The 26,248-nt window shown below is 45.9% G+C and overlaps 1 long non-coding RNA gene across 2 annotated transcripts; it reads left to right on the forward strand.

Annotated features, from left to right (window-relative positions):
- The first annotated feature begins 469 nt into the window (after positions 1 to 469).
- LOC109252696 (uncharacterized) lies at positions 470 to 2,553 on the forward strand. Of its 2 annotated transcripts, none has more exons than XR_002074128.2 (3): positions 470 to 815; positions 1,582 to 1,666; positions 2,040 to 2,553. It is a non-coding gene; the product is annotated as an uncharacterized LOC109252696 (long non-coding RNA). The 2 variants fall into 2 exon arrangements; XR_002074129.2 differs by having other exon boundaries at positions 470 to 682.
- Positions 2,554 to 26,248: the final 23,695 nt, after the last annotated feature.

The raw sequence follows: 26,248 nt of genomic DNA on the forward strand, positions 1-26,248 counted from the left end.
CCACCCCCCGGTGCTTACACTCCAAGTGCCTGTTTGGGAGAAGTGGTGAGCCTGTGGTGGATTGGGGGGTGATGCCTTGATGCGGGAGGGCACAGACTTGTTCATTTACATACCCCCTTCGCTTGAACGTACACCCGCATGCGTTTACTAGAAGGGAGGAAAGATTCTGTTTGGGGGGAGTGGCTTAAAAATGCAGCCCAGATGAAGGCTAGGTCTTTGTTTCTTCCTCGAAACCCCTGTCTGCTCTCAGGTGAGAGATCCCTTCAGGAAACTATAGTCCTGGTGTGATGTGTTAAAAACCTCTCAGCTCGAAAAGGGGCTCCCGAGACACATCCACTAATCAGTCTGTGCAGCTTGTATTAAAAGCATGTATTTCCAACTGAGTGATTAAATGAAGCTTTCTTTGGCTGTGGCTGTGTCTGCTGGCCCTCCAGTGGAGTCTAACCTAAAGAGGGCTCTTTCTGTCCATGTCAGGGCAGCTGTGCCCCCGCGAGAAGGAGGCAGGGCTCAGAAAGCCTGGCCGGAGAACGGTCGTCGTGCCGTCATTTAAGAGGCCCGGCGACCCCCAGAGTTTTACTCTCAGGGGCATGAAGACAGTGTGTGGGTTCTTGCGGAGTCAAGTGATTTAAGTTTGATGAGCTAAGGCAGGGTTTCTGAGGGATGACGGTCCTCGGGGAGGAAGGTAGGTTTGAAACATAACCTGTCTAGTATTGTTGAGTGCTCTGCTTGAGACCCTGAGCTCTGATATGCTTCTTAATCCATCATGGTGGCTTTGGCCCTTCCCATACACCCCCAAATACCTTTGTCAGAAGGAGGTAAGTCGTATTTCTAATCATTAGTCTAACTGATTATGTTCTTCTCGTCTGGTTTCGGGGGGAATATGTTTTTTTTTTATGCTGTACTTTCCACGTACTGTCATTCTCACCACCCTGAGGATAACTAACAACTTTTTTCCTTGTGTTTTTTCTCTAAATATAAATGAAAATGTAGCATTTTAAAAGGTGATTTAAATATGGTGTCTCTTCCCTTTATGTAAATACGTTCAAGGTTCTAAATGCTTTTCAAAGGAACGGGGGAAACACTTTTACTTAGGAAATAATTTTTTTAAATCGTAAGCAACTCACTAGATATCAATTATGTTACCATATTGTTTTCTTTAGATAACTCACACTTCTAATACGGAACCCATTATTCTTATCTTTCAAGAAAGAGGCTGTTAGTGACAAAGGGCTTTTCACAAACCCGCACTGTCTCTGGGCCAGTGTTTTCTTTTTTATTAAAACAGAGTCTTGATGCTCTGTAAAGGGTTTTTCATTTCTGCACTTTAAAGCTCTTTAATAGTCAAAGTTTGAACAGGGTAATCATTCAACAAACTGGTTTATGTGTCTGATGTTTAAGTAATGCAGGTATACTAAAATGATCTAAGTATAATTGGAAATCAGACTTTGTTACCTTTTTGGGGCTCAGAAACATAATGAGTTTCACTTGATAAAAACAGCAAATTTGAAGCTCGTAGTTTTCTGATTTAAGTATGTATCCTTTATATTCTTGGGAAACGAGGTGTTTCTTTCATTTTTTCAGGACGCAGGTGCCTATCGTGCGTTAACGCTATCGTGTGTTAGTGCTTGATGATCCTGCAATTTACTGGTTTTGCCACAAGAAACAGGTAAAGAGCTGTACACAGCTAAAAATCTCAAACTCCAGTCTTTCCCTGAAATTGGATTTTCTTTTCAAACTCTGTTTAAGTAATTGAAATTGTATATACATCATTAAAACAAATGAGTTCACTAGATAACTTTTCATCTATTATTGACAATTCACTCATTGTCTATGGATGCATCTTACCCAGAATGCTCTGGACAAGCATCACATAGGTGAAAAAGACTACAAGGGTAAGTACAGTTGCAGGTGACTTGAAAAATAATCAACTCTGGAAGTATACCATTAGGGCTTAACTTGGGTGAATCTCAGACAATCTTGGCTCAACACTATTTTGTAGTGCTTTCTCTGGTTTTTTTTTTTTTTGTTTTTTTTTTTAGGTGGGCATGAGAAAGACAAGCGAAAAGTTAACCCCTCCCCCCCTACTTCTAACTGCCTGTCACTACGGAGCATCAACTGTAGTTACAAGGAGTGACTTGAGATTTAAACACCCAGAAGCACACTCATAGAATCCAGCAAACTGCCTTGTGCTTTAAGATGGAATGGGTATCATAGATACAGAGAACACATCGGCGGTTACTAGAGGGGTGGGCAAAATGGGTGGTGATGGATGGCAACTAGACTTTTGGTGGCGATCACTTTGTAGTTCATACAGACGTCAAATTGTAATGTCGTGTACCTGAAACTTACATAATGTTATGTACCATTTTTTTTTATCTTAATAAAAAACCTAACTATATAAACTAAGTAAAAAAAGAATGTATAAATTTTACCACTTAATCATTGAAGTCTTTTCTGGACATTCGTGTATTTAATTTTATTTACTTATTTACTTTAACATTTGTTTTTGAGAGGGAGACAGACAGAGCATGAGCGGGGAGAGGGGCGGAGAGAGAGGGAGACACAGAATCCCGAGCAGGCTCCAGGCTCCGAGCCGTCAGCACAGAGCCTGACGTGGGGCCTGAACCCACAAACCGTGAAATCGTGACCTGGGCTGAAGTCAGACGCTCAACTGACTGAGCCACCCAGATGCCCCTGTGTGCTATCTTTTTAAAGAGTCTCTTCTCTCCAGAAAGAATCTTTCCAACATTTTAGTATGCAAATTTGCAAACACACAGAAAAGCTGAAAATGTGTAAATACCCTTATACCAAGACTCTGTAAATAATACTTTTCTGTACTTGCTTGGCCACACACATATCCAACAATCCATCTCTTTGTCCATCCATCAATCCATCTTAGTGTTTTGACGCATTTCAGAGTAAGTTGCAGACATCAACACACTTGGCCGCTAAGGATATGCCTGCTGAAGTGTTGAACTAGAATTCAACATTTGTTTATAGAGCTTTCCTTTAAGTAAAATTTACATATGATGAAGAAAGACGGGCACCTGGCTGTCTCAGTTGGTGGAGTGTGTGACTCTTGATCTCGGGGTTGTAGTTTCGAGCCCCATACTGGGTGTGGACATGACTTAAAAATAAGATCTTTAAGGGGCGCCTGGGTGGCTCCGTTGGTTAAGCACTGATTTCGCCTCAGGTCATGATCCCAGGGTTGTGGGATTGAGCCCAGTGCTCAGCGTGGAGCCTGCTTAGGATTCTCTCTCTCTCTCTCTCTCTCTCTCTCTCTCCCTCTCTCTCTCTCCCTCTCTCTCTCTCTCTCCCTCTGCTGCTCTCCCCTGCTTGCATGCTCTCTCTCTAAAAAATAAATAAAATCTTTAAAAAATTATATATGATGAAGCAAGAATTTTGAAGGACAGTGTACTGTTATTTCTTAAAAGGCAGTAACAGTTTCTTTAACATGATGCACGGTTTGATGCAAACCCCAGTGACCCTGTGATTTAACTTGGAATGTACAAAGCCCACATCTATGGTGGAAGGAAGCGGGCTCTTCCCAGTCTCCGTCTCCGTCGCCAGGCGAACTTTCACCCACTGTGCCTGGGGAACACGGGTAACGCGGCATCACTATCAGGACGGAGGGGGTGTCGGGGCACTCGTAATTAATTTCCAGAGTCGATTCCTGTTCTTGGAGCCGTTTTCCCTTCTCTCTCCTGCAGGTGAGCGGTGACCCATGCCCCTTGACCAATCACCAGCTGCCCTTCCACATGGGCTCTTCTCTGCCTGTCCCTCTGCTCCCCTGTGTGTCCCACTCCGTTTCCTCTCTTCCATGTTCCCCCAACTCTTAACTATTTTTTTGTTTCTCAGAACAAGGGAACAAATCTCATCATTGTGCGAGCGATTCTACGGCATCGGGGAAATTCTTACGGAAAGCAAAAATAGAGAGTTGAGGAACCACAAGAGCTCTTCAAAGGATTAGTTTCTCTTGGTCTTAATAATAAAAATGAGTCAAGGATGGCCCTCTCAAGGCCTCTTCACGACTTCGCCTCCTGGATCCAGCCTTGTGGATGAGATTCAGCCGTTCTTCTCCTAACTGAGCCCTAGACCAAGCCTCTCTAAGATTTGCACTCGTAGGGCTGAAGCCTCCTGCTGTGCTTCCAAAGTCTGCCACGTTCTGTAAACCACAGCGTCCGGTCTCTAGTTCTGGTCCATAGCATCTCCTTTCGGTCACACAAGGTCTTCTGCCCTCGGCCCCGCCCCTTGGTGGGGGTGCAGGGATTGTCAAAGCTTTTTTCCGCAGGCTTTGGTCCACCTCTCCATGTCAGTCACTTTCTAGGTGGCTTCTCCCTCAGGCCATCTTTCTTCGTTGGGTTCAGCATGCTTAAAGCTTCTATTAGATATTAAAGATATTCAATAGTTCAGGCTGGGACTGTCTTTTTTTTTTTTTTACTTTTTAATGTTTATTTATTTTTGAGAGAGAGAGGAGGGGGAGAGAGAGAGAGGGAGACACAGAATCCGAAGCAGGCTCCAGGCTCCGAGCTGTCAGCACAGAGCCAGACGCGGGGCTCGAACTCACGAACCGTGAGATCGTGACTAGAGCCGAAGTCAGAGGCTTCACCGACTGAGCCGCCCAGGCACCTCAAGGCTGGGTCTGTCTTTGGCTGGGATTCCACCGATGTGCCTGTTTTGTTAAAGTACTAATTGGTTCTAATGGACTGGTTAAGAGGCTCTATAGTATGACAAACCTGGATCGTAATCTGTGTTGTGACTCCACCAGCAACGTGACTCTGGGCCAAGTTAAGGAAGCATTCTGAGCTTCACGTCCTCAAAAGTTTGCTAAGTGTTTGGCGGTGCTTGGCAGCTACTTCGTATTCACCACATGTCAGTGTCATCGTCATCAGCGCCATCATCACCTCAACAGAAGGTGCCATCATCCTAGAACTCAACTGGCCCTCCTTCCACCAGGGCTATTTAATAGATCCCAGCAGGGACGTCCGGCTGGCTCTGTAGGTAGGGCATGTGACTCTGGATCTCACGGTTGTGAGTTCAAGCCCCACACTGGGTGTGGAGCCTAATTAAATAAATTAATTAAATAACTAACTAAATAATAATAAAGATTTTTTTAAACGCCCTAATTAAAAAAAGAAAATAGATACTGGCGGACTGCCTTCTCTTCTTGTGTCCAAATTTGCTCCTCTTGAGGGACCTCCTATTAAGGTTCTCTTTTTTTTTTTAAGGTCTAAAAATGCCCCCAGCTTTTAGCTCAGTGTGATACAGAATCAACCAATAGAACTCACTGAAGGCTTAGCTGGAGGAAGATCAGAGGTAGCATCATGGAAGATTAACTTTCTGCCACATCATCTCCTAATCCTTTCCATCCCACAAAACACAGCAGATGACTGAGGATATTCCAGAGAAATACAGCCTTTAGACGCAGCAGGAGGGGCCGCTGCCCCGGGCCCACACTTTTGAGAGCTGCACTCGGGGTGCCCAGATTTGCCCCTTTGTTGTCATTCCCTGTTAAGGCTTCCCCACAGGACAAGAAGTCAGTGCGTCAAGGGGACGTGTCCACCCAGAGCCTGTGTTTTACCTCGCGCCTACAGCTCGCATCCTGGAGTCTGAATCCCCACCCAGACACGTCCTGAATCCCCACACAGACATTGCTGTGCCCCAGGGCCTGCGTGGCTGAGTGAGCCGTGCTGCCGGCTCAGGCACTGGTAGGCCTCGGAGGTGAGCAGAGGAGGCCGGGGGGAGCAGCTTCATGGGGGTCGGATACCCACAGGTGTGGGAGAAGCCTCTTCTAATGCCACAAAGAGCTGGGAGTGGGCAGAGGAGGGAGTCAGGCCAGAGCTGGCCAACCACATTCTGGGATGGACGCCAGAGCGGGGGAGGATCCCAAGGTCCGTTCTGGCCTTGCGTTTGTCAAGGTGAGAGAGCAGACTCTATTTTATTTAACAACACGTTGGCTTGATTTGTACCTTTTAAATATTTGGAGGCACGGTATAGAGGCCACCTGAACTCCTGCCCAAGCCCTGCAAATGCTGGGGCAGGCCAGAACCTGAGCTAGTTTTTGGAGGTCTCTGTTCTCCAAAAGCCTGACTGGTTGGTAGTTGTCGCACTGGTGGGCAAATAAATTTTTACTCGCAATGCCAAGGGAGGAGGGCTGTTACCCACTGAAGTCTGGCCAGCCCATTCTTCGGCTGAAGATTTTTAATCCAAAAAATTTTAAGTTTGTCAATTCCAGAAGTATGGAAGTTTCATTTTGTATTTGCATATGTTCTACCAAGTGAAATAGGTCTTTCTCTCTCCTGGCAAATCGAAGAGGTAAACAGTGCTGGTGGTGTTTTCATTTTGTTTTGTTTTGTTTTTTACCTGACCTAGTCCAAAAGCCAGCAGTCGGCTGAATTTGACATGCGACCACAAGGATTGCCATATGGAAGGACATGGACTGAAAGGGGCTATTTTACTGAGCCAGCTAAAGACGTGATCGCTGTTTCATTGCCCTGAAGTCAATATTCAGTACTGAATAGGTGACTTTAAAGATTTTTTTAAATGTTTTTTATTTGTTTTAAGAGACAGAGAGAGGGAGAGAGAGTGGGGGGGGGCGGGTAGAGGGGGACAGAGAGAGGAAGAGAGAGAGAATCCCAAGCAGGCTTCTCACTGTCAGCACAGAGCCCGATGCAGGGCTTGAACTCATGAACCATGGGATCATGACCTGAGCCGAAACCAAGAGTCAGAGGCTTAACGGACAGAGTCACCCAGGCGCCCCTTGAATCCTGGTTTTGTAGCTTCCTGTCCCTGGGACCTTTGATGAGTTTCAAACCTTTCTTTGTTTCTCAGTTTCCTCATACACAAAGCAGGGATAACAGTGCTCTCCTTGTAGGGCAGGAGTGAGGATCAGCTCAGTTAATATTTGCAGAAACACTTAGGGGAGTGGCTGGCATGTAGCAAGGGCTATAGAGGCATTTGTTGAGTAACATTAAAAACGCAAGATGAAGAAATGAAAGTCCAAAGAGATGACCGACTTATTTTTTTTTTAATTTTTTTTTTTAACCTTTACTTATTTTTGAGACAGAGAGAGACAGAGCATGAATGGGGGAGGGGCAGAGAGAGAGGGAGACACAGAATCGGAAGCAGGCTCCAGGCTCCGAGCCATCAGCCCAGAGCCCGACGCGGGGCTCGAACCCACAGACCGCAAGATCGTGACCTGAGCTGAAGTCGGACGCTTAACCGACTGAGCCACCCAGGTGCCCCATGACCGACTTATTTTTAATCACACAGTGAATAAAAGACCCACCATCCAACAGATACTCAAGCATCAGGCCTATTTCTGAAAGCTGCACGTCGCCCCAGGAGCTGATGTTGGCCAGACTCAAAACAATATTTGTGTCACTTACATTTCCAAAGGAGAAACTAAAAACAACCTAAAAAAATACTACAGTACAGCTATCCTGATAAAATTTGAAGTTTTGTCCTACCTCTTCTGTATTTTGCTTTTCACAGTGTCATTCCCTTTCCAAGTTAACCTCTTATGCCCAACCAAGAAGTCTGTCAAGATCGCTCACTGCCTCACTTGAGTTAACTACTCCAGAAAAAGGGCCAGTGCCATGCGTGTGTGCACACACACGCGCACATACACACACACACACACCATTGTACCGTGCAGTGTCGTTACCAAAGTAATACAAATGGAGGCGACTGGGTGGCTCAGTTGGTTAAGCATCCAACTCGGGTCACGATCTCGTGGTTTCATGAGTTCAAGCCCCATGTTGGGCTCTGTGCTGGCAGCATGGAACCTGCTTGGGATCCTCTCTCTCAATCTCTCTCTCTCTCTCTCTGTCTGCCCCTCTCCCATTGGTGCTGCCTCTGTCTCTCCCAAAATAAATAAGTAAACCTAAAGGAAAGTAATACAAGTAGATAAAAGGAATTGAAAAAATGTACAGAAGCATAAAGAGGAAAATAAACCTCAACTATAATCCCACTCCTCTTGAGATCAGCACTGTTGTGTGTGTGTGGAAACAGTCTAAAGATTGGATTTAAATGGCATACTCTTCTCTGTAACCTTTTTTAAACAAGTCTATAAAGAGTATTTTTCCAAATCACTGAAACAGTTTTTAAAAACAGAGCCCTTTAATCGCTGTGTATTACTCTAATATACAGTCCTTTCAGTGGGAATTTAAGTTTTTCCAGATTTTTACTAGTATGGATGTAATTGGATGACATTAAAGGTTTAATATGGTAGAACTCATGGGGACATAAAGTAGGCCTGTTTTCTCGGCTGTAGGTTCATTACAAAGCAACAGAGGTCCTCCCTTCTCTTCCCAAGGACTCACGGAGTGCTTTGAGTTGGGGCCATCTGGACTTTCCTTGGTCCCAGGGGCAAGTTAACAGGCCTCTGCTTTCAAAAGTATTTGCTCAAGAAGGAAAGTCAACTGAAGTCCAATAAACTAAGAGTCCTAGATAGAAAATGATTAAAGGTGTTTTTTTGGTTGTTTTCTTTTTAAGTTTATTTTTGAGACAGGGAGAGACAGAGCATGAGCAGGGAAGGGGCAGAGAGAGAGGGAGACACAGAATCTGAAGCAGGCTCCAGGCTCTGAGCTGTCAGCACAGAGCCTGATGCAGGGTTTGAGCTCATGAACCATGAGATCATGACCTGGGCCAAAGTTGGACACTTAGCCGACTGAGCCACCCAGGCGTCCCAAAGGTTTGTTGTTGTTGTTGTTGTTGTTTTAATTAATTAATTAATTTTTTAAATTAAATTCAAGTTAGTTACCATACAGAATATTCTTGACTTCAGGAGTAGAACCCAGTGATTCATCTCTTACCTATGATACCCAGTGCTCACCCAGAAAAGTGTCCTCCTTAGTGCCCATCACCCATCTAGCCCGTCCCCTGCTACCCCCTCCAGCAAGGGGTTGAAGGTTTTGAATTCCTAGAGCCCAGAGGGATAGGGCCGGACCAGAAGCAGAAGGGTAGAATACCCTGCCACTGGGAACGAGGGGCAGATTCCTCAGGAGGGAAGGAATCCTCAGGACGCTGGTGGTGGTAGAGGTAGCAGAGCTTTGGGTAGGGGTCTTGGGGAGACTGGGGACTCTTCTACATTTACCCCTGTGGCTGGGTTTGATCCAGAGGGCTGTGAGGTCCGTGCAAGCCTAGATAATAAAACTCACAGGAAATATACCTTTCTTAAATTCCAGCACTGCCTAAACCCAAGGATTCTCCACAATCCCAAAGGACCAGAAAAATGATTGACTGAGCTTCCCACCAGCCAAACTAGACTTAATTTGTTTAGAGAGACTATGTGGTACCCAGGCATCAGGTGTACGTCACGACCGGGGCACCTGGCTGGCTCAGAGGCTGTGAGTTCGAGCCCCGCGTTGGGTGTAGAGCTAATTAAAACAGAGTGCTAAGGTGGATTTCATGTCTGTTACTGAAATAACACTATTCTTATATGTGCAACTTAGTATGCCACATTATCTGCTTAGGATAAATTCCTACAAATGAAATTACCATAAAAAAAAAACCCAGACAGTTCGAAGTTTTTTTTGTATATACGGTGTCTTATTTATATGTTTCTGTATTGCTGAGGTCCACTGATTCTGTTTATCTCACACAAAAGATTATTAAGGAAAGGAGGAAAAGCAAAATTAGCCAGGTTAATAGATCATTAAGTATAATCGACCATTAAGTATAAATTTCCATCTATAATCTCCCCGGTCCCAGAAGACTTCAATTACTGGGTTACTTTATTGAGAAGCCCAAGAGATCATCATTAAGTATTTAAGCAAAACAACACACATTGCCCTGGAGAGAAAGGGCTGTATACTTTATCAGTTATGCGGGCTGTCATGAAACGATCTAAAAGACTGGAAACAGACACTGGAATAACCAGAAGTAAATCTGAACCAACCCCCCACCCCCACCCCCACCCCAGCCCCCGGGAAATGCTTAAAATCTCAGTATCTTCTCAGTGGTCCTAGGACAAAACCCAATTCCCTGGTAGCCATTCTAGTAGTAGAATGTTGGCCAAGTTGCTTAACTTGTCTGAGCCTCACCTTCTCCTTCCACAATGAATGGGTAACAAGGACTGACCTCACGGAGGAGGCAGGAGCAGTGAAGAGTTGATACCCGTAATGAGCGAGAAAAGCGCCCTGCTCGTCGTGAGCTCTATATGAATATGACCCTCATGAGCCCACAGCATGTCCCCCTCCCCTTGCTCCCCGGTCATCTCTCCCTCACACTGGGCCCCAGTGTGTGTCATCCTCCGACCTTTCCACCATGTCATTTCTCTTGCCTCGGTGCACGCTGCTTTTCCGCCTGGAAGGACCTCCACCCCTTCTGTTCCTAGCAAATCCTCCTATCGTCCCCCCAGATTTAGCTCCTGGGCAACCCCTCCCCCTGCAAAACCCCTTCAGTGTGAGCTGGGCACCCTTCTTACGTTCAGTTATGAGATTTAGCAGAGTGTATTTTAACTGCCTGTTGCTCTGTCGTATCCACCCCGGGGGTGAGCTCCCTTGAGCCCAGGGGGACACGCCATATTGATTGTCATATCCCCAGGGCCCAGCCCAGTGTGGCCCATCATAAACACTCAATCATTGTTGGCCAGATGACTACATTTGTCATAGGGTCACTGCGGGGGAAACGGGACTGCTCATGTTTGTAAAGCGTGGTCAAACATTTCCGCAAACGTCTCATTTGATTTACATGGCACACACAAGCAGAGATAATTCCCGCTTTTACTCATGTAGAAACTGAGGCCCAGCGTGCCGCCTGGTTCCTCCCGCCCCCTCCTGGCAGGCCATTCTGGGCATTACACACTCTGTCTCCCTGAAGCGGTCTCTAGAAGGCATTGTGTGTGCTTCTGCCTAAGGGATGACGTCTCCAAGAAGGCTAGAAAGGGCAAAGACTGAACAGTTTGGGGAGGTGCTTTGGGAAGGTGAAGGAAGGGGCTGGCTGACGGGCCCTGCCTCTGGGTTGGAGACGTGGACGGAGAACCTCTATCACTTCCACAGAAGGCTCTGGGCCAACAAAACCACGCAGGTCCTCTTTCCCCCGTCGCCCGCCTCTTTAGGCCTCCGGAACTTTCAACCCGCCTCCGTGACTCTTGCCCATGGCCACGTGGATGTGATTCAGGGTTTGCAAACCAAATGGAAATGGCTGCATGCCCTCTGTTCTCCAACTCTGAGGAACTTTCCACTCCGAGGCTGTGAGCAAGACCCCACCAGTTCTCTGTCTCTGCTAACCCATCCTACGGGCCTTGAGAAGATCGGTGGGGCAAGACAACCCACTCTTGACCTCAGCTGCATTTGTGTCTAAGAAGGAGGAATGCTCTTGAGAATCTCATTCCCCAGATACCAGGAAGCAAGTGGCGTGGTCTCATTACCCTCCTCGGAGCCTCCTAATTAAATGACATTTTATTAGAAGTTGTGTGACGTTGAGCTGAAGTGCCACGTGCCCTAGTGTTTGGTCGCTTCTGGGTGTGAGCTAGGAGGGTGATCATTCTTTTTTTTTTTTTAATTTTTTTTAAATGTTTTATTTATTTTTGAGGCAGAGAGAGACACAGCATGAGCAGGGGAGGGGCAGAGAGAGAGGGAGACACAGAATCCGAAGCAGGCTCCAGGCTCCGAGGTATCAGCCCAGAGCCCGACACGGGGCTCGAACTCCCGAACCGCAAGATCATGACCTGAGCCGAAGTCGGACGCCCAACCTACTGAGCCACCCAGGTGCCCTAGGAGGGTGATCATTCTTGATACATCACTTTCCAATTTTCCAGATATTACCTCATTTGTTTGTCTCCACCCTGAAGTTGGACCACACCGAATTGAAAAACACAGAATGTTGTCGGGATGGTGAGGAAGCGGATGAGAAGCTCAGGGGCTCCTGACAGCAGAGTCAGGGTTCTTTCCTCGCCCCTCTGAGGATATTCCAACCAGGACCCACAGGACTCCCAAGCCAAGGCTGGCCTGCCAGGAGTGGAAGTATGAACTGGCCGGCCTCAGAACTAAAGGCTCCTGAAATCGAATTTTGAAGACTGAGCAGTTTGGAAAGAAAAGGGGCGAGTGAACTACTTTTATACCAGGTTCAATAGAGGCAGGGACCCCTTTGCATTTCCATATCGTGAGCGTGAGCTCTTTTGCCACAGGAATTGTAAATGTTCATGAATTGTAGTCTAGAAAAAGACGCCATGCATTTACAATGATGGCCCATTATAATAAGGCCAGTCAACAGCAAGAAGGCAGGAAGATACTGCTTCAAACTCACGGAGTATGGAGTGGCTCAGACCTGGCTCTAAACCCAGCTTGCTGTGCACTTGGCTGTATGACCTTGAGAAGTTGTTCATTCTCCCTGGGCCTTCGTTTCTTAATTTTTACAAGGTAGATAATAACTACCTTGTAATATTGTGAGGGGCCATGACAGCATGTGTCTCTGACACTTAGAACACCAGCTCGTGAGTAGGTGCTCAGTACAAATCTGCTAAGCGGATGGGATGAATTTGACGTACCGTATGGTACACTTCACGTGGAGCCGGGTGCATGATGGAAACCAGAGCTTTCGGCTGGCAAAATCCGTGGAAGTCCCGGAAGCTAGTAAGTTTCCCTAAACTAAGGCGGCCATGTAATAAACATAAATGCGTATGAAAGAGATGATTTGTTTGATGACTGTGAAACCAAGCCCAATTCTCATTCTGGCCATTTGAAAGGCTAGAGGGGAAGAAAGTGTCTTTTTGACTGTCTTTAAACGCAGTTAAGAAAGGGGACTTTTCCCCAGTCTTCCTCATGCTTTCTGGCTGACAAGCAGAGGCTAGCTGGAATCTTTGGTGGGTTTGTGAAGTTCAGACCGCTGCAACACCAAAATTGCACCATAGTTGCAAATCTTGTGTAAGTTCACAATGGGGCATTGTCTTCTCCGCTCCGGGGCACGAAGGGATGTCTGGAAAAGGTTAGTCGTTGCCATCAGGGAACCGTGGAGCCAAGCCTTCAGCGCAACGTGAAGCAGAAATAAACCGTGGGCTCTCGACACTTTTGCCAAGTGATTTACAAATGTGTTTACTTACAAAGTAAGCATAGCACATAATCTTGTATAATATTATGTCTGGGGAAGTTTTGTGACTCTACTATAAAACTCAAGTCATTGCTTCACGTCTAATAGGATCTTAGACCAATTTTTAGTTTTACCCGAATGCATTTCAGTAAACTAAATAAATCTTGATGTTCTGATCTTATACCTCATTTATCAAATTCTTTTATTTTTTCTTGGCATACCTGAAATTAGTTTTAAGAGGAACAGCATTAGCCTTAGAGCCTCTAATAGCAAAGTGCCGGTGGAAATTTTCCAGTGAGGTAGATTCAGGAGGGGCGGCGGGGGGGGGGGGGGGGACGCGGTTGATGAAGAGAGATGACCATCTTGTATTTTTGGGCATCTCACAATGAGAGGTAGGGAATGTGTAAATTGGAAGAAGTGAATCAAACAATCATAGACCTAATGAAACAATCTGGTCCAGTCTCCAGGCTTTTGGCAACCGAATGTCTAAATCTTTGAAGACAGAGAATCATGAATATTTCTCAACATGAAGATCTGAACATTGCTGTCTGCCTCAGTAACCTTTTAACCAGAGGGTTAAAAATGCTTTTCCTATGTCCAATTGAAACTTTTGTTTCCTAAATAATAAGTGGAAAATAATCGATCAGTCCTTTTGTGTCAGACAAATAGACTGATAGACCTGAAACCCATTTCTAATCACTTTTTCCCTTCTTGTCTCTATTATAAAAGCTGGGAACGTTACTACTCACTTTTCCAGCTTTCTTTGTAGACAGAAGGGATGATGTCAAAATGCAGGCTAGGGGTGCCTGGGCTCAGTGTATTAAACATCCAACTTCGGCTCAGGTCATGATGTCATGGGCTCTCTGCCTGCTTCAGATTCTCTGCACCCCCACCCCTCCCCCACTCACACACATTCTCTCTCTCACACAAAAATAAATTAACATTATAAAAAATGCAGGCTAATGCTCAGATTAATATCTCCTGAGGGTGGTGATGGAGTGAGGCACTGGATAAGCTTTTGTTTTCCTTTTTTCCTGTTTTATATGCATACATGATGCCGGGAGTTACAGCTGCCATCTTGGAATCCTGAGGGAAAGGCCACGAGAATCACACAGACGCTGGTCCTTCATTTTTGAGCTATTGAATCACTGCCAGGAAACACCAACCTCCAAACTTCTAAGAAAATAAATCCATCCTTAAAACCACAATGAGATACCACCTCACACTTGTCAGAATGGCTAAAATTAAAAACACTAGGGGCGCCTGGGTGGCTCAGTCAGTTGGGCGTCTGGCTTCGGCTCAGGTCATGATCTCACAGTCCGTGAGTTCGAGCCCCGCGTCGGGCTCTGTGCTGACAGCTCAGAGCCTGGAGCTTGCTTCCAATTCTGTGTCTCCCCCTCTCTCTGCCCCTCCCCTGCTCATGGTCTGTCTCTCTCTGTCTCAAAAATAAATAAAAACATTAAAAAAAATTTAAAAACACTAGAAACAACAGACGTTGGTGAGGATGTTGGTGAGGATGTGGAGAGGGTTCCCCTCTTACACTGTTGGTAGGAATGAACACTGGTGCAGTCACCCTAGAAGACAATATGAAGGTTCCTCAAAAAGTTAAGAATAGAACTACCTTATGACCCAGCAATTGCATTACTAGGCATTTACTCAAAGGATACAAAAATACTGATTTGAAGGGGCACATGCACCATAAAGTTTATAGCAGCATTATCAACAGTAGCCAAGTTATGGAAAGAGCCCAAATATCCTTTGACTGATGAACGGATAAAGACGATGTGGGGTATGTACACACACACACACACACACACACACACACACACACACACACCCCGGAATATTACTCAGCCATCAAAAAGAATGAAATCTTGCCATTGGCAACAACATGGATGGAGCTAGAATGTATTATGCTAAGCAAAATAAGTCAGTCAGAGAAAGAAATATACCATATGATTTCAATCATAAGTGGAATGCAAGAAATAAAACAGATGAACATAGGGGAAGGGGAAAAAGAGAGGGGGAGGCAAACCATAAGAGACTCTTAACTATAGAGAACAAACTGAGGGTTGACGGAGGGAGGTGGGCGGAGGGCAGGGATTAAGGAGGGACTTGTCACAGCACTGGGTGTTATATGGAAAGTGATGAATCACTAAATTCTACTCCTGAAACCATTATTATACCGTATGTTAACTAATTAGAATTTGTATAAAAACTAAAAAAAATCTTTTAAGATAAATGAGTAGTATACACCGTATATGTTTAATGAATGCAAGTTGTCTCAAGCTTTATAAGAGTTCATCTCTTTGTTCATGGCTCTGACGCAGGTTGGAATTTTCAGACAGGGCCAACTCTTACCCAGAGGGGAATGTGACACATACTTTCATGCTCTGGAGGAGAAAAGCAAATGCAAGAGGTGAATCTCTAGAATGAATGACTAAATAAAAACTCCTTCCAAAAACAAAAGGTAAATCCATCCCTATGCCCTTAAGCCGCCATGGTTGGAGTTTTCTATCATCTGCAGTTGACCTCAGTCCTATCTGAAATGCGTCATCTAAAAGACTCCATGTGGCCAAAGAGACAGAAGTCCATTCCACTGCTCGAGACAGGCTCTGTTCTCTCACCGCACCCTTGAGAGTTCCTCTCTTCCCCAGTGAAATCAGGCTCCTGAAGGCACTGGCTCCTCAGTGGCTTTCCTCTACTGATCCTGGGTCTACTTTCCTCTCTGCGCCTCATCCCTAAATCTGTATCTTTAAAGGCACAGCCTTGTCAGTAGTCTTTCCTACAGCCTGAGCCCCATGTAACTTCCCAGCAAGACACTTAGCGGTGGCCACTGTCGCTGCCTACACTTTCCCACGCAGTCTCCACTGTAGAAACATTGTCTCGGTAAATGCGTTTACACTTGCTAAACCACATGTCCTGGTGTGGGTGTGTGTGTGTGTGTGTGTGGTGGTGGTGGTGGTGAGACAGTAATAAAATTAGTTTCTCTTAGTTCAACATCAGTCTAAAGAACGAAGTCACTGCTGCTTTTGTTTTAGCTTCTTCACCAAACAAATTCTCCAGCTATAGTTCTGCTTCTCCAAGTCTCTCTACTGGAAACACAAAGGAGGGGCAGGAGAAACACAATGAATGGGATGAATGAAGCATGTTTTTTGTTAGTTAATTAATTAATTAATTAATTTAGAGGTGGGGGAGGAGCAGAGAGAGAGAGAGAGAGAGGGAGGGACAGAATCCCAAGCAGGCTCCACACTGTCAGCCCAGAGCCCAATGTGGGGCTCGAACTCACGACTGTGAGATCATGACCTGAACTGATATCAAGAGTTGGATCCTTAACCGACTGAGCCACCCAGGCGCCCCTGAAGAAACTATGTTAAGTAGCCCATGTTCCTTAGAAAACACCATGTAGCAGAGTTTCCCATCATGCCAGTAACCAAGGAGCTTCTATAAATAAGAAGGAGTTTCTACAAAGCAGTGGCTCTAACTCCAGAAACTTCTTTATAATCTCAGCTCCATTAAATGCAAAATACTTCTTACAAGACGCGGTTTCTGTTTAAAATATGAAAAATTTTAAAAATAAGAAAAATTATCCCTAGAAATCAAATAGTTACCAAATAAAATAAGATGGTTATAGATTATCTCTAAGGTTCCTTCTAGCTTCAAATGTATTACTATAGTGAACTTTGTAGACTTTTGCTTGATAAAACCCTTCCCCCCAAATAATCAGGTGATAGTTTAGGGAACTAAGCAAAATCTGTTTCCTTCTCTTCCTGAGGAGGTCAGCTCCTAAGCCATTAGATGAAGCAGAGGTGAACAGAAGTTCACGGTGTGGGGAAGGAGCGGGACACGATGGCACAGAATGGGAAATCAGAGCCCAAGGAGGGTGAGCAGGGGGCATCCCCATGGAGAGGTAGTCCAATGTGGAGGGCCAGGGGCCCCAGTGAGGGACACCGATAAAATAAATAAATATATTAGGAACAATGGAAACCATGTATATTAATCTGCTTGGGCTGCCACAACAGAGTCCTATAGACTGAGTGGCTTAAACCACACAGCTATATTTTCTCACACTTCTGGAGACTGGAATTCTGAGATCAAGGTGCCAGCACAGTTGGGGTCTCTTTGCAGCTCACGTACAGCCGCCTTTTCGCTTTGCCCTCACACGGCAGACAACTCTGCTGTCTCTTCCTCTTCTTCTAAGGGCACCAAATCCATCACGAAGGTACCACTGTCATGACCTCTTCTAAATCTAATGACCTCCCAACGCCATCTCTAAATACCATCACCTTGGGGGTTAGAGCTTCAACATATGAATGGGGGAGAGACACAATTCAGTCCCTAATACCATGCTTCTCACTGCCAGAGAAGGGAGGTACAAATGACAAATTCTAGAGAAAACTAGAATAAACCTGTGGGGTTGGAAGTACAAACATTGGTACGAGCCCATGGTTTTCTCCGTATAGACAGATACAGAAATACAGATGTAAGCGTATGTGTGGACATGAGTATGTGCACATATAGTCCCTACCTCTGTCCCCTGTGGGTGACGAGAAGCAGCGATGCCAGTTGAAATGAGTACATACAGGGTCCAGACCTTGGCCTCTCCACTACACAGGACCAGAGCTCCTTGAACAAGTGGCTAACTCCAGGGTTGGGGCAAGCGAAACCCAGTATTTTTGCACGAGACATTAAAGAGATGCTCCAAGCATGTTGGAGTCACGTAAAATAGCACAGAAGCTACTGGCCAACTTAGAATAATTTGAACCTTAAGAGAAATAATTTTAAAGGTAGATTTAACCCGTTAAATAAAATAGCCAACTATGAATCCTTACATACGATTCAGTTACAATTTGATGAGGGATGGAACATTTACATGGTTTCAAAATATCACCCAGGAAATCTTATTCATCAGAAAGTGTTGGGGGGGGGGGGGCGGGGCGGGGAGGCAGGTGAAGAAGGCTGGCGAATGTTATCTTAAGCAGTTGGACCGAACGGTGCCTGGAAGGCGGCAGGATGAAATCGCACATCACCTAACAGGAGGCAGAGAGAACAGAGGGCCACTTCTGTTATTCCTGCCAAAGATGCATAACCAGAATCTAATCGTGGGAGAGTAACCAATAATCCAAATCGAGGTGGGCTCCATAAACTAACGGTCCGGGACACTTCAAAATACGTCAGGTTCATGAAAACCCAAGCAAGACTGAGCAACTGTTTCTGACAGAAGAAATGCGATTCTGGACTAGATCTTTGTGCTGTAAAATTGAGACATTGTTAAAACAATTGGAGGGGCGCCTGGCTGGCTCAGTCGGTAGAGCATACCGCTCTTGATCTCGGGGTCGTGAGTTCGAGCCCCACGTTGGGGGTAGGGATTATTAAAAACAAAAACAAGGGGCGCCTGGGTGGCTCAGTTGGTTAAGCGTCCAACTTCGGCCCAGGTCACGATCTCATGGTTCGTGAGTTTGAGCCCCACGTTGGGCTCTGCGCTGACAGTGCAGAGCCCAGAGCCTGCTTTGGATTCTGTCTCCCTCTCTCTCTGCCCCTGCCTTGCTTGCGCTCTGTCTCTCTCTGTCTCTCAAAGATAAATAAACATTAAAAAATAAATTAAACAAACAAACAACAACTGGAGAATCTTGTATAGACCCCAAGGATTGGAGGGTGGTAGTGCATCAATGTTAATTTCCTGACGTTGATGGATGTGTCCATGATGGATGGTTGATCCATCCTATAGGAGGACGTCCATGATCTAGGGAAAAAAATCTACACTAAAGTATTTGGGTGATGGACATCAGGGCAGCACTTACCTTCAAGTGGCTCAGAAAGGAAGGTTTTTTTTTTTTTTTTTAACGTTTATTTATTTTTGAGACAGAGAGAGACAGAGCATGAACAGGGGAGGGTCAGAGAGAGGGAGACACAGAATCCGAAACAGGCTCCAGGCTCTGAGCTGTCAGCACAGAGCCCGACGCGGGGCTCGAACTCATGGACCGCGAGATCATGACCTGAGCCGAAGTCGGACGCTCAACCGACCGAGCCACCCAGGCGCCCCCAGAAAGGAAGGTTTTATAAAAATTTATGTTTATTTACTTTGAGAGAGAGGGAGAGTGGGCAGGGGAAGGGTAGACAGAGAAGGAGAAAGAGAATCCCATCCATACAGGCGCTGTGTTGTCAGCACAGAGCCTGGCACGGGGCTTGATCCCATGAACTGAGAGATTGTAACCTGAGCCAAAATTAAGAGTCAGATCCTTAATTGCCCGAGCCACCCAGGAGCCCCCAGAAAGGAAGTTTTATAGTGTAGCTGCAATTTTTCTGTAAATTTGTGATTGTTTTGGAATTAGAGAGAAATTTTAAAAAGGGTTTTAGGAGTCTAAAACCAAACCCAATAAATCTTTTTTTTTTTAAGTTTATTTATTTATTTTGAGTGAGAGAGAGTGAGGGAGAGGCAGAGAGAGAAGAAGAGAGAGAATCCCAAGCTGTCTCCACACTGTCAGCACAGAGCCTGACATGGGGCTCAATCCCACAAACCATGAGATCATGACCGGAGCAGAAACCAAGAGCTGGACGCTCGACCAACTGAGCCACCTAGACACCCCCAAACCCAATAAATCTTAAGGCAAAATCACTAAGTGGCCATTATAAAAAAGCTGCCAGCCCAAACCCATGAATGCACAAGAGGAAGAGTGGACCCGAATGTCAACTATGGGTTTTGGGTGATTATGACAGGTCAGCACAGGTTCATCAGCTGTGACACAGGAACTACTGTGGGCGACATTGATTAATTGGGGAGCCTATGCATGTGTGGGGGCAAGAAGGATACGGGAAATCTCTGTACTTTCTTCTCAGTTTTTCTGTGAAGCTAAAAGTACTCTAAAAAATAGTCTTTATTTAAAAAAAAAAATCAGACCACAATCTTTTTGGAGAGCCTGCACCAACACAAACTTAGCCTTATTACCAGATACAAGTATATACTAAGCCCACTTGACAGGCTCTTACTAGGCACCTATTTAATTCAAAGCTTAAATGTCATAAGGATTTTTGAAAAACTAGCCCAACGTGCACTCTGCCTGCAAGGAACTTACAAGCTGGTTACAAATGCATGCCCCTAACCACAATTCCATCCCGTGTGATTCTGGTGAATAAAGCATTTATTTAAACCTTTCCCTACACATGTGTTAACAACTAACTGCAGAAAGGAACGGAAATTGAGCTAAGCGTCCAGAGCTGACTTAATAACACAAAAGCAAGCAGTCACCTTCATAGGCATTGTCGATTCCTAGAGCTGGGCTCTCGAGGCAGTCGTGGACGTGTGGGCACAGCTCACATCATTGGAGTATGTATCGCACAGGTATGGGTGTCTACTTGATAAAATCTCTCTGGTGACTTTTTTCTTTTATCTTCGCTGTGGAATGATGACACATACCCTGAGATTAGACTTGCCAAATAAGAACTGGTTGTTTTTTGAAGCAATGGATGCTTCTTAACAGTCCAGTTGCTGGATGGGTGATTACACTTCAAGGACGAACCTGCACTTCCTCAAGTAGCCTCTTGCTACATAGGCGACTTGCTCTGAAGCACATGTCCACTGCTCCTTCACTGCTTTGGTTTCCACTTGGAAAAGCCAAGTCCAGATGCTAGCATACCCCCAGTCAAAATTCTCCAAAAGCTGCCAATTTAAATTTCGTCCTTCACCAAAAGAATGGATTAGGAGCAGTAATAAAACAGGAAAACAAAAAAAAACCTAAGGATTGCAGCTTAAATATACAGGGAAGAGTTATTTTCCATTTTTGAATTTAGACCTCAGATAAACCTAGGCCACATGGTTAAGGCTGTACAACCAGATCTCGGGGGATAATCCTTCATGTGACTGGCTAAAGCAAGGGTTTCATCCATTTTGGTAAAACCACACTCTTATTTCTGTGTTTATTGTGTGATCTTTATCAGCGGTCACAGACTCTTTATCTATTTGTTTAACAAATGTCTCTAATAGCTTCTTGCCTTCCGCACATCAAACTAGGCACTGAGATCCATGAATTAACAAGATGGTCACAGTTCCTGCCCTTCCAGAACCTCACCTTGTCCTGTGGATAACCTAATGCCGGACTGACCGTAGGGCCATATGCAAATATGGGGAAATTTGGTATGTTTATCTGCCGGCAGGGGTACTCAGGAAACAAATTACCACATGACATTGTGAAAACCTTTACTGGATATCACTGATGTTGTAAGACTGATAAACACTTAACCTTGGTTGGGTTACAACCACGTTTTCTAGAAAAATAGAGTAGACAACCTTTTTGTTGTTTTTGTTTAATCTACGCACTACAGGAAAATCTTGCTTGGTTTTCATACATAATGATGACTCTGTGAGCCAATCAATGATCTGGTTTGCTTTTTCCGGAAGTTGGGATACGTCTGCCCCCTTCGGTCCACATTCTCCCATCAGGTTTAACGATGACATCCATCAGGTGCTTGATCCAGAAATCTGGGGAGCTTGAGGTTAGTGACCAGTGGGAAACGAGGAAGCTCATTACCTGCTCAATATGATCAGGAGGGAACAGTCTAGATGAGCATCCTGGGAGGCAGCAAGGAAAGAACGTGGTCTTTGGCATCGCACTGGCCACTTTTATGTGATCCTAGGCAAGTCACTTGAGCTCTGTGATTCTCCATCCTTGGTCCTCCCATGCGAGGAAGGCAGGTGGTAGTAGCTATCAGCCGGTGCTGTTGTGAGAGTTCGAATGAGCTCCTTCACGTGATGTGCTGCAGGCCTGTATGGCAAGGGCCTTCGCATGCACAAAGTACCCTGAGCTGACCCACTTCGGGTGTATGTGTTCTCATCAGTTCCAATCTCTTACATGTGAACGCACTCAGTAACAGCTGATCAGGTGCTGCATTCGTTAGAACAGTCTGGGTCATCCTGTGGTAACAAGCAACCCCTAAGTCTCAGTGGCTCTCAAAGACTCTCAAAAGGTTTTTGTTTTCTTTTCTTTGGTTTTCTTTCACTTAAGCAGAGGCCACTGCAGGTCTGCGTGACTCTTGAGGGAAACTATCCTCCTTCGGATGGCTCAGCAAGACACCTCCTTAGAGAGGTTTCACCACCTGCTGAGGCAGGAGGACTGTATAAGTGAGCACTTGTGATTAGAATGCTTTGGATCAGATATGAAGCCACTGACACTCACTTTTCATTGGTAAAAACAAAACCCAGACTCAAGGGGCTGACACAATCCTCTGTGGTCCCAAAAAGAGAACCGTAAATACTGGTGGGCAGCAATGAGAGCACCAGTCGACCACCCTGGGCGATCAGGGCAGGGCGGGGGTGTGCCTGTTGTATTCTCAAAGTTACTAGAAAAGTTAGTTGAATTCTAAACTTCGTAAACTCCTGCAATTTCTTTTGTGGCCCTTCCAGTCGTTTCTGGAAATGATACTGTTTTAAAATAACAAGGCTGTTTCCCTTACTTATATGGCTCTTGACATGCTTTCTGTTCCCTGTTTTTCCATCTTTTCTACACTGTTGTGAGTCAGAGAAGTGGCAAGAAATAGGACCAAGCATACAGTGAGTGCTTACAATTCATTTGCAGATTAACGCCATCCTCAAGAAACCATACTTGCAAAGGCAATGAGTTGACAGATTATGTTTCGTGTCCAAAGTCACAAGGCAGGGAGGGAGCTGGAAGAGACTTCCACGCTTACTGTCATTAGCCACAAGGGTACATTTATTACTTCCTTGAGAAAAGTTGGCCCCGGAATAGTTATTCCTGTTTGTTGGCAGTTTCCAAAGGTGATTACCGCTTTTAGCCTTGGACTATAGTCATGCACGGAAGGCTAGGAGCAATAATGGTGCAAAGCAATGTCAGACACAACCAGAGATCCTGACTGCAGGTGACCTCCCAGTATCTGCCCGAAGAGTGAAAGCACACGTCTACAACTCATCTTTCATTATTTTTTTAAACGTTTATTTATTTTTGAGACAGAGAGAGACAGAGCATGAACGGGGGAGGGTCAGAGAGAGAGGGAGACACAGAATCTGAAACAGGCTCCAGGCTCTGAGCAGTCAGCACAGAGCCCGACGCGGGGCTCGAACTTATGGACCGCGAGATCATGACCTGAGCCGAAGTCAGACGCCTAACCGACTGAGCCACCCAGGCACCCCTACAACTCATCTTTCAAAACTCAGCTCAGATGTCACCCCCCCCCCCCCTGTAAAATCATGGCTAATCCCCAACCAGAATTAGTTACGTCTACAGCTCTTTATCCTTTGGGTGCTAGGTAGTCAAATTTGTATTAATACCATTTCCAAAATAACTGGATTTGTGTCTCGCTGAAAATCTGGTATTATTCCGACCTTACTGCCTCACTGCCCCAGCACCTACCTGAGAGACTTCTCAACAAAAGAAGGACAAAATAAGTCTTTCCTGAATTCAACAGAAGCCCTGCATTCACTTTAAAAACCCAGGCTGTAGTTCCTGCTTTACCCCTTGCTGTGTTTTCAAATTACAAATGACAACATCTATATGCAAAGGAGGAAGATGGGGACAGTCTGTGTTTTGGTACCCTCAGTCCGACACATGCCCAAGATAGACTGGGATTCCATTTTAGAGCCGAGGTCTCGGGTCCAATTTAATTTGATCCCCAAATGACCACACTGATTAATTGTGAGCGCCAGCCTTTCTTCGAAGTAAACCTTAATCCCTCGTAATGTGCCATGAAATTAGTGGGAGTTGGCTGTTTTAGGCATGAATAGTGTAGGTCGTGTTCCAACCTCCCCAGGCCTTATTTAGGCAAGGTGGGGATGGGGCCGGCCGCCCCGCCCCGGAGAGGAGCAGATGTCATGAGCACAGGGTCACATGGTGGAAAGGGGGCTGCAGCGGGCAGGCAGCTGGTGAGATCCCAGGTGTGTGTGAACTGGCACGGGTACAAAGACAGGAGAGCTGCAAACAGCTCAAAGTCCCTGGGCTGTGCAGCTGCTTGTTTGGCACTTGCTTCGGACCCACCTGTAGTGTTGACGGGTGGGCGCGACCCACTCCCAGGAGCGGGGAGACATGAAAGGTCTCCGGGGAGCTAGGGCGCCCCGCCCCTCCCAGGCAGAGGGGGCAGGAAGCAAGTTTCCCTACCGCCTGCTGGGGAAACAGCTCTCTCGCGCTTTGTAATCTCCCAACGTTTACGACGGGCAGCTCTGGCTTTTCTTTCTCAAAAGGCAGCCCTCGGAGGACTAAGATAAAGATATTTATTTTCTTTGCAATCCGGGGCTTAGTCCCAAGTTCACCTACAAGGTAGGTGAAATACTCCCTGAGCTGGAGAGTAAGTCAACAGGCAGAGATACACAGCAGGGGGGAAAAAACAGTCTCAAGGCCGAGAGGCAAAAATAAATGATGATCCCTTCTCTTGGGCTGCAGGGAGCTCATGTAAACAAACTCATCATAACAAGCCTTTCTGAATCTCTCTCTGTCCCGCTGCTAATCGCTTCTGTGGTTTCTGCAGGACGGAATACGTTCTCGCTGCCGAGCTTAGGGCTTCAGATGGAGTTACTGGGAACGGCGGAATTTCTCTTGATCTCCAAGGACAAAAGGGAGATGCTGGCCGCAGGATCCGAACTGCCGTTCACACCAGCTGAACTACCGCCCTCTCTCAAGTGCATGGGCTCATAAAGGGTGGTGATCACCCTTCCCTCCCTGGGAAGGCTTGCCTCCTGACCAGTTGTGAAGCAGGGTAAGCTCATCTTGAAGTGCAAAACGCACTTGTACTGACGGAACATCAGCTGGGGAGCAAAGGGCCAATGGCCATCTGCAGTTACCACATACTCACAGTCAGACTCGGCAGCGTCTGGAGATGTAAGCAGAAGATGTCTGGGAGAGAGGTTTGTGTTCTCCATACAGGCTCAACCCACTCTGACTTTGCCCTTTTGCCTACCTGGAACGCAGATGTGGCATCAAAGATGAAAGCCGTGTACTAACAATGCCAGGGCAGGGGGAGAGAAGGAGCCGGGTCCTCCGTGGCATCATTGCACCATAGTACCGGCCCTGGCTGCTTACCCCGGACTCTCTGTTACAAAGGCTGACCCTGTGGTTCCCAAACTCCAGCGGGCATCTGAATTACCTGGAGGGCTCATTAACGCACAGGGTTCTGGAACCTTCCTCCAGACTGATTCAGAAGGTCTGAGGTAAGGGCTCGAAACAGGTTCGTAGGTCATGCTGACTGCACTGGTTGGAGGCCGGGCTTGAGAGCCACTTGGACAACAGAGTTGCCCTCTGGTGAAGCCTCTGTTTTCATATATTCATAGCAGAATACAGTCCCAAATGATACGCTGGCCTCTAACCCTTCAGTAGCTACGACAGCTCACCCGATCCTTCCCCTCCAGAGAGGGGTTGAAAACTCATTTAACCACAAGGCATAAAACCAACAAGGCTTACACTCTATCTGGGTTCCGATGAAAGAAGAATCATTCATTCAAAGAAAAGAATCTCTGCTTTCAACTTTGAGGCAGCAATGGAGCTGAAAGGGGGAGAAAACCTGGGAGCAGTAGAGCTCTCCTGGGACGTCTGAAATCATACCACAGAGACACCTTTATTGCTCACATATGGATGTGCTCAGGCATTCTTATTTCTAGAGGCCATTAACCTAAGGCAGTAGAGCATATTAGCGATAGGACCAGGGTTGAACTTTTAAACTTCTCTAATCCTCAGTTTTCCTCTCTCAAGGTGTGTGTGGGGTAATACCTACCACCCAGGCTCCTTGTCAGGCATTAAGTGATGCTGGAGAATTAGAAGCAACCTGGTGTCCATGATCGGGAAGGATGGACAAGTGAGATGTGTGGGTGGAAATCACAGAATGTAACAGTCAGAAGGAACACGCTAGGTGCACACAGAGCCACGTGAATGGGCCTTAAAAACACATTGCTTAGCGAAAAAAAGACATACAGTGCAACTATCTTACGAATTAAAGACTTAAAAATAGGCACATACCAAATAATAGCCATTATGCATAATAGAAAACACAGATATATGTTACATACATTAGTCTGGTTGTCTGTGAAGGGGAGAGAATGGGAGTAGTTTATGGATATAAAGAGGTTTTTTAACATTTATTTATTTTTGAGAGAGAGAGACAGAGCATGAGCAGGGGAGGGGCAGAGAGAGGGGGAGACACAGAATCCGAAACAGGCTCCAGGCTCTGAGCCATCAGCACAGAGCCCAATGTGGGGCTTGAACTCACAACCATGAGATCATGA

The sequence above is a fragment of the Panthera pardus genome, unplaced genomic scaffold (assembly GCF_024362965.1).
Source record: "Panthera pardus isolate Hobbes unplaced genomic scaffold, ASM2436296v1 HiC_scaffold_17, whole genome shotgun sequence".
NCBI lineage: Eukaryota > Metazoa > Chordata > Mammalia > Carnivora > Felidae > Panthera > Panthera pardus.